This window comes from Ambystoma mexicanum, chromosome 10 (assembly GCF_040938575.1).
Source record: "Ambystoma mexicanum isolate Mex_15411 chromosome 10, UKY_AmexF1_1, whole genome shotgun sequence".
NCBI classification, from domain to species: domain Eukaryota; kingdom Metazoa; phylum Chordata; class Amphibia; order Caudata; family Ambystomatidae; genus Ambystoma; species Ambystoma mexicanum.
The window spans coordinates 1553466336-1553478526 of record NC_090932.1 but is presented as its reverse complement, the minus strand read 5'-3'; the positions used below and the strand labels follow the sequence as shown (position 1 = coordinate 1553478526).

Genomic DNA, 12191 nt, shown 5'->3' with positions numbered 1-12191 from the left:
TTCTAATATGTTGTAAAGGATTACTTTTAAACCACATACAATAAATAAAAATACTCTCCATCAGCCAGATTGATCACTAAACTGGTCCAGGGAGAGCCCAGAGGGAATTGGTGGGCTGTTGTACAAATGAGACTGAACGGAAATGGCTCACTACTTCTCCTTGCTCAAACATTCTCGATCATCCTTTCTTTTTAGAAGTGGAATGCTTCCATTAATTAAATTTAAAAAAGAAAATACATGTGTGTGTGTGTGTGTGTGTATATATATATATATATATATCAGGCCTGTCAGTTGGAAGCTTAAAATCAGCTCAGCCAAGCCAGACTATCTGGCTGTAGACGCTGGAGCTAGCACTCAATGCATAGTACTTCCAGAAATTAGCCAGTGTTGCTGTTTCAGTAGGAAGCAGCCTCTGACTTGACACCTAACTGTACAAGTCTGGATCCCCTTCATAGGGTAAGGCCCTACTGCTAGTAACATTACAAAATATAGTCCCATAATTGAAACCTCTGTAAGTCACAACTGTGCAGGGATTGGAAAGAGTGCATAGCTGTGTCCCCAGATGACATCCTTTCTTCTGAATCGAGAGAATGATTCAGAAAAAAAGTTGCAATTAAGATCTACTGATTTATGAGAAGAGGAGGGGTAAGAAGGAAGAAACTGTTTTGCTCTTCATAACTGTATCCTTGTGGAGCATTGTTTAAAGCTCCTTAGCTTAGAGAGCCCGTAGTTCACCCACCAAGAGAACAGAAGTGAGTGCAACATCTTCCTTGTCATCAGTTTTATGTTATTGCGAGGGGGGTGGTCATGGATTGTAAGCGCTTCTGGGCCAACACTAAAAGGAAAAGGTTTAGTCTCTAAACTAGATTCAGTCTTCAGACTAGGGTAAAGTGAAATCAAAATGATAACAACACATTTATTTTGAAGATTACACATTTATTATCAGAGTTCCTGGTATGTTAATTGTCTTGTATACTGTGCACATCACCACTGTAGTGGTCTTTAAGCGCTGAAACCTTGTCCTTGTTCACCATTCTTTGTCAGATTCATCCCCTCTGCGAAGACTTGGACAGCAAAAGATGATAAATAATAATGTTATGTGGGGACCATTTAAGAGGGTTCTTGCTCCTCTCCAGAATTGAAACCCCCTTGCGTGTCCCCACGGGCCACTCCGTTAACGCACCTAGAGAATTGGGCCTTTGGGGGTGAGCGGCAATCACAGAGGTGCACTGATGCTGCTTGCTTTGAAAAGCGGCTGTCTGAATAAATCATTTCTTTTGCTTTGGAACATGGTGTAGTGTCACAAAATGCCCAGACGTGTATCAAAGGCATGTTAGTGCTATATAAAATACTAGTACAAGAAAACCTAAAGGAAGAGTCTTAATCCATCCAGGAGGTTTGAAGTCCTTGCACTTTGCTCTTGTGACAGAACTCTTTCTCTCTCGGAGCACTCGCTAATGAATTGGACAATTCGCAACGTTGGCCGGGGTAGTGAGGGGGTTCCAGTTTGAGAGACATACAGCCCTCCAAATAAATAGCATACCTGCTGGTTTTACTCTGTAAATTTAGGCACATACATCTTACAAAACAGACATAAAAGCAGGGAGTAACAGATACTCCAGTGTCTTGTCTCTTGTTATCACCTTCACTGCTGTGTTGTGTTCAGAGCAAAAGCATCAACTGCTCATTCCACACACTACTCTTAATATTGTGTTATATTATCTGAAGAGGCCTTAGAGTTCCTGCAATTTGAATGGGATACTAGTGAATGGTGAATTCATTCCCCCACATCAAAAGCTATGTGGCACATGCCAGAGTGAATGCCACCTTCTTTTTCCGCTATAACGTGGTTGCTTTGTTGTCAGCGGTGCAGCAACAGCCTGTATTTTTCACTTCATATTTAGAGGATAGCCTGTGCCACCCTTATTTTTTTCTGTAGCTCTTGCATGTTTGTGGAAGGCTCAGCCATTAGGGCTTTGTGGCATGAAAATTATATTAGCGTTTTTGCCAAAATAAGAAGTTATAAGCCTCAATGCAGTGCATCATATCATCTAGCAATTTGATCCTAAATCATTATTTTTTTTAATTGTCATGTGGTTGCTTGTTTGGGGTGCTTATGCGAGCCTAGGGACACCATAAAGAAACATGAGCGTAAGCTCCCCAAAGAAGATCCTGAGGGGGCGTTGGAAATCTGCAAGAGATTTCTTTGAAAAGATGCCCCTGCTGCCCTCCACTGCTTGAAATCCCAGTCACGCTACTGTTACTCCCCTGCCAACTCCCAGAAGGCAGAGTATTTTGCTAAGCGCACAAACGCTGCAAGTGACTTGGCTGCACTGATAAATTAACCCATTCATAACAAAGAATCACTAATTAGAGAAAAGTTAAGATTTCTTTGACAGATGCAATGGTCAGTTAATAATTGAAGTGGCTGCACATGGGAGTTCCATAAACAACTGTTTACGTAGAAAAGGCTCTTGGGCCAGTTCTTTGTTTTCTGTATCTAAGTGGGATCAGTCTTTGTGGGTACAAAGGTTCTGTTTTGTATCGTATTTTGTGAATTCATAAGAGAGGTTTGTTTACTTGTTCACCATCCAAAACAGTACAGTGATCTGTTGAATGTCAATCCAAAGCTGTGGACTATTATAAATTGTGATTTGATAGATCGCACTGCACAGTGTGTTGAAGCACTGCCCCTACGATGCGGCTTGGTGAATATGAAAGTCCGACAGGTAGATGTCTGCGGCCTCTAATTTGGCCAGACGTGCAATGCCCTATTATGTAGCATAGATCTTGGGAAGGGTGTTTGTAATGCCATCGCTGCTGAGGCCAGAATCCTTGCTCATCCTGTTCCAATGGTTGCTGACTTTGAGCCACTCTTACCTTGCCTGGCAACAGGTTGTAGGGGCAGCAGGCAACCTAATCGTAATGGCAAGAACCAGAAGGGCCACTGAGTGTGAAGAGAGAAAGGTCTGCAGTGCCACAACAAGCTTAATAAGAAAAGGAATGTTTATGCCGTGTTGTTGAATATTTTGTCTAATCTGTTATACTATTGCTTTGACCAGAAACCCAGAGTACCACTGCATTGAAAATGGAATTCCAAACCTGAGTAATTCAATTTATTGTTCTAACTCCTTGGGAAAATAGTGAAGTGGGGGCCACTTCTTGTGGTTCCAGTACAATTGCAGGTGAAACTGGATGATATGGGGGCAAGCTGAGGATTTTCCTGGCTGCTTTAGGGCCATAGTTGTGGTGGATTAACAAGAATGGAAGTGATACAATGTATCCTACAAATGTGTTCCACAAGGGGAAATCGCCCTCTGTCCCGGGGTCCTGAAAGTTTTCAAAATTAATGAACCCCGTCCCGGGTTTGAATGGGCAGGTGGCTGCGGTCCTGTTTTTGCCGAGAACAGATGCAGAAATCCTGAAATCGGGGCCTGGCGCTACTCTTCCGGCTCATGTAGGCTTTTCACGCCCCCATTTCCTCCCCCTTGCCCTCCCTGGTCACTCTTCTCCAATGAGAGAAGTGTGCCTGGAACACACACCCACAAAAAAAGGTTGAACGCAAAGAAGTAGGACTACAATTTTTATAGTCATGTTTGTGTTTCCTGTAGTCCTACTTCTAGGTCTATGGCTTGTCCTGTTTTAAAAAAAAAATCTCGTTCCCCTTACCAATCAGTCACTCAGGTAGGATTACATATGCATCTGCCTCGATTGCGATTGGGCTGTACATGTCAAGCTCATGATAGCAACCTTTGGCACTAGTTGCTTGTACTGATACTTAACTGCCCTGCCCAAAAGCCTCCAAAATATGTGATTATGCTAGGAGATGTGTTGTGGAAATAATAATATTCTAAAGCCATCACACAGACCAAGTACTGCAAATGAGCATCTTCCCTATGGTAACATCTTGAATAGTTTATTGGCAAGCACTTGTTGAAGCAATATTTTCCCCTGCATTCCAGTACAGGTCCACTGAAAATAAACTGTATTAGAAGCCCTATCACACTCCATCCGGGAAATAAAGTTCTTTAATCCCAATGTTTTTTTTATCTTTGTGATACACTGTGCAGAGACTAGATAGAGAGTGAAGACTGGATAACGGAGAAGGAAGAAAAAGTCTGAACCACTTGGCCACCTCTTACATGATCTCTTGTTCTGGATGATTGAATTTCATACAGGAATGTTTGCAAAGGCAACCAAACACAGCACAGTGGTGGTGTGTACCCAATTTTGAATGCTCGACCAGGAGCTGGTTGAGAAAGATTCAGGTCTGTTCCCTTGTCTTGTGTGCCGTGTTATAGAAGGAAACAACCCTTGGCAGAGGAACAGAGGCTTATTTGCCCACTGGGGATATGATATGGCATTTGTAACATGCCTATACACAAGTGTTTCAAGGCGCGATGAGGCAAGGAAGGGGGAACAGAGGGAGGACAGAGGCAACGATCTTACTAGGCCAAGTGACAATTAAGATTGCGCATGTGCAGGGGAAAAGTGCCAGGGGAAAGGGGGGGGCAGTGCTGTACATGGGATCAAAACAATAACATATATGTGGCCAGCAGGTCGCAGGTCCAAGGGTAAGTGCAGACAGCAAGTGTCCAAAAGTGCAGGTAGAGGGACTATAGGGTTACAGATACAGATCCAAGTGCAAGGGTTGGCGGGAGGCAGTGCAGGTGTGCAACTGGGCGGGCAGGGACTTGGGCCGAAATCAGAGGGCAGCCAGGTGACCAGTGCAGTATCGGACCGGAAATCAACAGAGGAGAGAAGGAGAGGAAGAGAGAAGGCATATGCAAAGAGGAAAGTCTTAAGGTGCTTCCGGAACCGGAGATGGTTCTCCTCAAGTTTCAGAGAGGCAGGGAGGCTGTTCCAGAGGGGGGCCCCAGCCGAAGAAAGAGATATACCACCAACTCGTTGCTTGAAGAAGCGACTGACCCTGAGGGAGTTGGAGGAGTGAAGAGCTCGAGTAGGTAGGTATTTGCGAAGTCAGAGTTGAAGGTATTGAGGATCCAGGGCCCAGAAGGCATGTGGACAATGCAGAGGGTCCTGAATTTAATCCTTGCAGCCATTGGGAGATAAATGCAGAGATTTCAGTGCTGGAGAGATACGATTCATGGGCTTGAGACCAAGGACAAGTCTTGCAGTCCTGTTTTGGACGAGTTGCATAGGGCAGAGTAGAATCAGGCAGATTTAGAAAGAGGCTGTTGCAGTAATCCATCCTAGAGAGAACCAGAGCTCTAGAGACAGTGAGCTTCTGGGAGAAGGAGAGGGAAGGAAGCATACCTCTGAGGAGGTGCAGTTGGTAGTTTGACTCCTTAGAGATGTAAGAGATGTGAGGAAAAAAGGAGAGTGTGGAGTCGATGATGACCCAGAGGTTCCTAGCCTTACAAGTGGGAGCAGGACGAGGACCAGGGGAAGCCAGTTAGAGAGTGACAAGAAAGGAAGGTGCGGATGAGGAGAATCTCTGTCTTACTGGCATTAAGGCAGAGATCATTGGCGGCACACCACTCCTGGTTAGCAGACAGTCAGAGATGATATCAGGAGAAGAGGTGGCAGAAGGGAGCCTGAAAACGAACCGAGTGTCATCTGCATAGCACTGAAAGTTGGAGCAGAGAGCGCCCATGTGGTGGGCGAGAGGTGCCAGGTATTGTTTGAACAGCCAGGGAGTGAGGTTAGACCCATGTGGAACACCACAGGTATAGAGTGAGGAAAGGAAGGACCAAAGTTGGACCTGGGAGGGTTGATCAGAGAGGAACGAGATCAGGGCCTGATCGGTGATAACCAGGTTATCAGAGACGATTCAGCAGGATGGCATGGTTGACCATGTCAAAGGCAGAAGAGAGATCGAGTAAGATGAGGACAGAGGGGATATTAGAATCAAGGTTACAGAGCAGTTCTTCATGGATGTTCAGGAGAGCAGTTTACGTGCTTCTGGCTGCTCTGAAGACCGACTGATGGTCATGCAGACAACCAACAGATTCAGTGTGAAGATTAAGCTAGGAGCTGGCCAGTTTTTCCAGAAGTTTGCCCAGGAAAGGAGTGATGAAGATTGGGCGATAGTTAGCCGGGCAGGAGGGGTCGGCTGAGGCTGTCTTGAGAAGAGGGTGCACAAGAGTGCTTCAGCGGGGAAGGGAAGGCTTATGTGGCGAAGGCGTGGTTGCAGAAGTCAGCCAGGGCAGGAGCAAGGGTGTCAATGTGGTCCTTGATGGTTTTGGAAGACCACGGAAGAACCTGTTTTGATGAGACTTTCATAGATCAGACTTGTCTAGAAACCTCATCAGGGGAGAACAGAGGAAAGGAAGAAAGAGGGAGGAGAGGATGAGAGGGCGGACGGGATGTCCTGGGATTCAGAGATGGAATGAGAAGCCAGGGCTGTGCAGAGGGCCTGGGAGGGGTGTCATGATGCCTACCCCCGGGCATCCGAATCGAGTCCATCAGCCCCGGGAGCAGGCATCCAGATACTCATTAAAACCCCAACAGCCCCGGCTGGGGGCTGTTTGGATTCAGTCCTGGCGCCTCAGGCTCATAGACTTTACTTACCTTATGCAGACCATGCTGCAAATGAGTCCAAGCCAAGGTGAGGCCTGGATGGGACTATTTTATTAAAGGGATTATTTTTTACTCAGGTGTGGTTCTGGGGAACTTCTTACCTGGGACTACTTTGCAGGCTATTTAAACCACGCCCGAACAGCAGCTTCGTGTTATTCTGCATCCAGCAGCGTAACGCTCACCATGTCTGCAAGTCAGCATCCAGTCTTCTGCCACGCCCGCCTTGAATCCGGAGCTCCTGGACACAAGGAAAAGAAAGAAGAGGTTAGATCACGGACATTATTTGATTCCTTACCCGATTCCGGGCCCAGCACATCTCCGAGCCTGGAAAGGACATTATTTCAGCACGCGTCGCTTCGCCAGCAGCAGCGCCGTGTTATACTCACCAGTCCACCGCATCTTTCAACTCGGCGCTGCCTCCATCATTTTCTTCGTCGAAACCCAGCACCTGGGGGGAAAACAAAAGGAATAACAAGGTGAGCCGAGAAAACCGACAAATACAATCTCTTTGCCACCATAGGCTTACCTGCTTTACCACCGGAGGTATTATCCTTTAATTCGCCGCATCTATAAAGGGAGAGAAAACAGCAAGTTAAACTCATGCAACTTTTACCAGACAGTGTTTGGTAATACAAACTCTTACCTGAACGCCATCAGCTGCCTCCAGGCAATATTCTTTTGGACCCAGCTGCAACCTAACGAGGGAATGGAACAAGAGTGAACATCGGACATATTGAACTCTTTGAACTTTATAGACACTGGAGTCAATATTCCTCCGGAACTCCTCCAGTACCTTCAAACCAGTGAAGTAACTGGTATCTACGCGCCCCTGCATGCCATGCAGGATGGAGAGCTCATCATTTAAAAAAGGTGAGGTTACCAAGAGGGGATATCGGAGGTGATTAGTGGGAGAACGCGAAACGCAAACAGTTGGGGGAGGGGGGGACATCACTAAAGTCCACGTGTGGCTAAATCCCTTTCTCCACTTGGTGCCTTGCTTGGTGCTCTCCTGGCGGTGACATAGCATTGGTTCTATAAAATCTCCTGGGCTTAATTTTATTGATTGTCCCACATATGGATTTTTGACCATCTTCAATCATTTCATGTGAAGTGACAGTTTAGCACCGAATTTGCAGGAGAATACTTCTACGAGTCCAGCAGACAAGATTAGGCGGGCCAGTCCAGACTGTCATCTCTTCACTACGCATCAAGTTGGTGGAGACCGCAGCTGTCTGGGTCCGATCGACGCCCCTGTGGGAACCAGGTGAGCGTAACAGGGGACAGGAGAGGTAGAGACTGCAGCAGGATTCGCCAGCTCCTTGCAGATTTTCAAGTGTTTGTCCAAGTTGTTAGATGCCACTGAGACGCGGGCTTGAATGTGGGCTCGCTTCTTAGTGCGGACAGAGAGCCGGTATTGCCTTTGGAGCAGGCGGCAGGCCAGTGTCGGAGGATGCACAAGAATCTAGCCATTTCCTATCAGCCACTCTGCACTTGCGTTTTAAGGGTGACAAGGTCAGAGTCATACCAGGAGTTGCACTTGGCTTTGGGCTTCAAGCAGATCCTCATGACAGGGGCAAGAACATCAAGAGTATCGGAGATAGAAGAGTGGAGCATGGAAAGGGCTGTGCCAAGATGTGAGTCAGCCAGAGGAGGGGGAGAGAAAGTGGCGGCGGAAGCCTCAACTGACACACGCTTCATGGGTCGGATGACCGAGGCAGTGCTGGAGTTGGCTTGCCCTGAGGGGTAGAGAGGGAGAGATGGGAGGAAAAGAGAAAGTGATCACTCTAGGAGAGAGGAGTGGTGAGAGGATAGAGAGGGGAGGTCTGAGGAGATTAGAACATCCAGAGAGTTCCCTACAGAGTGAGTCGGGCCAGAGGGAAGAATAGAAGGAGAGAGAGTCACAGAGGTCGCAAAAGAGTCCAGAGGAAGGACAGGAAGCATTCAGGTGGATGTTAAAGTCTCCAAGAAGGAGGAGTTGAGTTGTCGAGGCCAGGAGGGAGGAGGAGAGGTCCGCCCACTCAGAGAGTAACGAGGTGATCGACCAGGTGGCCAATAGATAGTATCCAGGGGAGAGAGGGGGAGAGAGGGGGAGAGAGGGGGAGAGAGAGTGGGGGAAGAGGGAGGGGGAGGGAGAGAGAGACTGCAGACAAGGCGTTTGCAAGAGGAGTAGGCCTGCATAGGAATGACTCCTTCTGCTTTAGCACACTGACTGGCCAAGCTGCGTAAACCAAAATAAAGTATCCAGCACCTGCTCATTGTGGCTGATCAGGCGATGGTATTGTCTAGTCCTGCAAAGGAGGAGCTATATGTGGCTTATCTTGCCGGGATGCCCAAATTGACCTCCTTGGCACTGTCGCTAATAGGGCAGTAATGAAGGGATGGATGATCATGACTCCCTAGCACCTGCCAGGTTCCTCTGATTCCCAGACTGCACTGAATTATCAGACTCATGGTGCAGACAGACTCCCATGACAAGTCCTGTAAATAATTGTGCAGTTGTGCCCACTACTCCAGTGGCTGTTATGTCCCTCTCAGAGAGGGGCATACAAATGCAATTAGCCCTGGCTTCAGGAGCGGTTGCTTATCCTGCGCCCCTGCTTTGAGTTCAGCTTCTTTATGTCAAGACTCATGTGACTGTTAAAGGAGGGGGACACTAGTATATGTCACTGGGTCAGTAGATCAGTGCCCATGAAGGCAGAAGCCCAAACACTCTCCAAATTAAGAAAAGCTTACATGGTTGGTGGCACTCTTGTTGTGGACCGTTCCATGGCTGTGCCGATACTACTGGGTTTTGTTTGTGCTTTTCAGAACTGTATGGCCCAGTGGTCCAGTTGTTAAGGAGCTGGTTTGGAAATGCTGCTACTGTGCCTTATTCTGTGGCGCTGTGGGTGTGGTATGGTGATGGTGTATGGGGGGCGCCTTAGAAGAAGCCCCAGGTAAGCTAAGAGCTTGTGCTGTGTACCAGAATGACGAGCACAACCAAAGTTGGGGTTTTTATGCCACATAGGGAGGGTCTAGCCTGGCGTTAAGCTTTTCACAGGCTAAAGCCATATTTTTATGAAGTCTGACATTAGGATGTGAAGGTGCATTTGTACTATCTCTGTTATGGGAACCAAGGACACTGCCCATGTTAGCTTTGATAGCTTTTTCGGACATACCACCCACTGTAATAGTGTTCAACAATGTGGGTAGCTCACCCTCGGATATCTTTTACCCAGCCAGAACACTTGCATTCTGGGAAGAATAGACTAAACCATGGGCCTGCTCAATGAGATTACATGACTGTGGCTTCCCTGCAATAAAATCCTTGCAGTCCAAAGAGCCACAGGAACAGGTATACTAACGGCAATGGATCATTGGTCTTCACATTGTTCACTGAAAGATGTGCAGGTACTATACTTAACCGGATACCAGTGGACTAGGCAGCAGGCACTGACGGCAGTGTGTTTGTGGGACACCAATAAGAATTTGGATCTGCAAGAATCACACAACCTGAGTCATAAAAGTACATTGTGACAAATTGGGACAATTTGTTCCTTCTGCCCAGAGGGGAACCACCTCCTGTGAGGCTAGGGATGTGAGCCTGGTAAACAAGATCCTCCCTAGGGGTCTGGGCAATTGGGACCTCGCTGGGAATTACTCCTCTCTTGGTAAAAATGAGTCGAATTCCCGAGTAGAACGCCATGTGCAAACCACTTTGTCTGCATACATGGATGTGGAAAAGACTTTTGATCTATCCTTCAACGACTATATTTTACAAAGATCCTTCTTTACATGGATTGGCTATAGGCAATGCTGAACACAGCCTGAATGCTATGTTCGGCAAAGAAGCACGCTGTTCTGTTTATCGATGCAACATGTAGAAGAGTGGAAGCTCCTAGGCAAGTCTCTGCATTGTTGACATTATGGAGGGGCAGAGCCACGCTGGGCCGCAGAGCCAGTGACAGCAAGGGGACAAGCAAGCTGAACGCCTGAATTGGCACTCTATCCAAGCAAGGTCGGAGATTGCGCCAAAACTGGTATCCCCACATCCCATCTGTTGGCACAACCATTAGAGAGCGGTGGTTGGCTGGTAGGCCGAGACAGGACACCCAGACCAGAACGTATGAGGGAGCCAGAGTCTCCGAGCTCCACACATGTCAGACCGTAACTACCGAGCCAAGTAGCAGCGGGGAAAGCCGACAAGCTTATGGGATACTGCCACAAGATATGAACATTATGAGTGATGGCTATGAAAACTATCCAGGTACCGGGAGCCTGAGAAACCCAAATATACAAATATCCTATGCAAGGGAGATTGGGAGAGATGCAGACATTGTGAATAACAGCTGTGAAAGCTATCCAGGTGGATCTACGTTATTTGGCCATGGCGGAATCGACCGTAGTCAATTTCGCTGTGAAACCAATTTTGATGCAGTCAAATCTATGTTTCCCTTTTCCCCCCAATATATTCCCCCACCCACTTAACTTTTGCACGGCCACTTCCTTCTCCTGACCCTGCGTCGTCAGTTCCGTCCGACGCGGGTCGGATCCGACACCGGAGGAACCCCCTTTCTCTTTTTTAAAACATTTTCTTTGTCCCCTGTATCCAATCCTCAGGAAGCAGGGGACACCCCTGCAACACCCCAAGGTAATTAACACCAAACAGGGGGGACGGGGGACACCCCATGTTCGGCATTCAATACCCAATTTGATCAATTTTAATCGATCGGATGTACCATTAGATCGGTTAAAATCGATCAAATTGGGTAATCCATCCAAGTTACGGGAGCCTGAGAAACCCAGCGGTACAAAGGGGATTGAGAGAGAGCTGAACATTGTGATTAACGTCTGTGAAAGCTATCAAGGTTACGAAAGCCTGAGAAACCCGAATGCACAAATACCCTATGTAAGGGGAAAAGAAAGAAATATGAACACTTGGAATCAGAGCTGAGAAAGTCAAGGAAGTAATAAGTCTGACAAACCAGTGTGAAAAGCTGCCCCATGTGAAATAATTTGGCTGAAAGAAAAAAACAACTTATCTGAGGACTTCAGGACTTTGAGAGAGTCCCAGCGCCTCGAAGGTGAAAGTGTTTTATAAGCAATTATGGAGGGAAGGAAATGTTTGCACCAAGAGACAGTTTTCTTTATTAAAAGGAGAGACTGACAGTCCTAATTTGATACAAAGACTGGGAAGAATATCTGCAGTGGAAACGGAAATCTGAAGTCTGAAAACAAATCTAATATAGATTGGCCCAGGCAGAAGCCCTTCGAGGCTAGTGTGCAAGCCTCGCCTTTTTTCTTTTACTTAGGTGTTTTTCTAAAATGGTAGGGCCAGTTTGTTTAGGAGTCAGACTTTTTTCTTTGGACTTGACGTGCACCCTTATCTTTTGTTTTGCCAATCAGGTAAACTCATGCATAGTTATAGGGCACATTATTGGGCGGTTTTCTTTTTATTTAACTAAAACTTTATCATGACCGAATGTAGTCCAGATCCTTCTGGTTCCCCACAGTGCACATTTGGATCCCAAGAGCACCAAATGTATAGTCCCTCTCTGCAGGGAGAAAGGACTGAAATGTACACTGAGAGAATGGATGGATAGTATGTGGGCAGATAGAGAGGACTTGTTCCTGTCTCAATACCTCTGATTCTTTAAGACATCTGAGAC

At 46.8% G+C, this 12191-nt stretch overlaps 1 protein-coding gene across 6 annotated transcripts in view; it reads left to right on the top strand.

The window, feature by feature from the left end:
* The window catches only part of PISD (phosphatidylserine decarboxylase), a 502520-nt gene that overhangs the window by 431241 nt on the left and 59088 nt on the right, over nucleotides 1–12191 (top strand). The gene's annotated exons all lie outside the window — the stretch shown is intronic.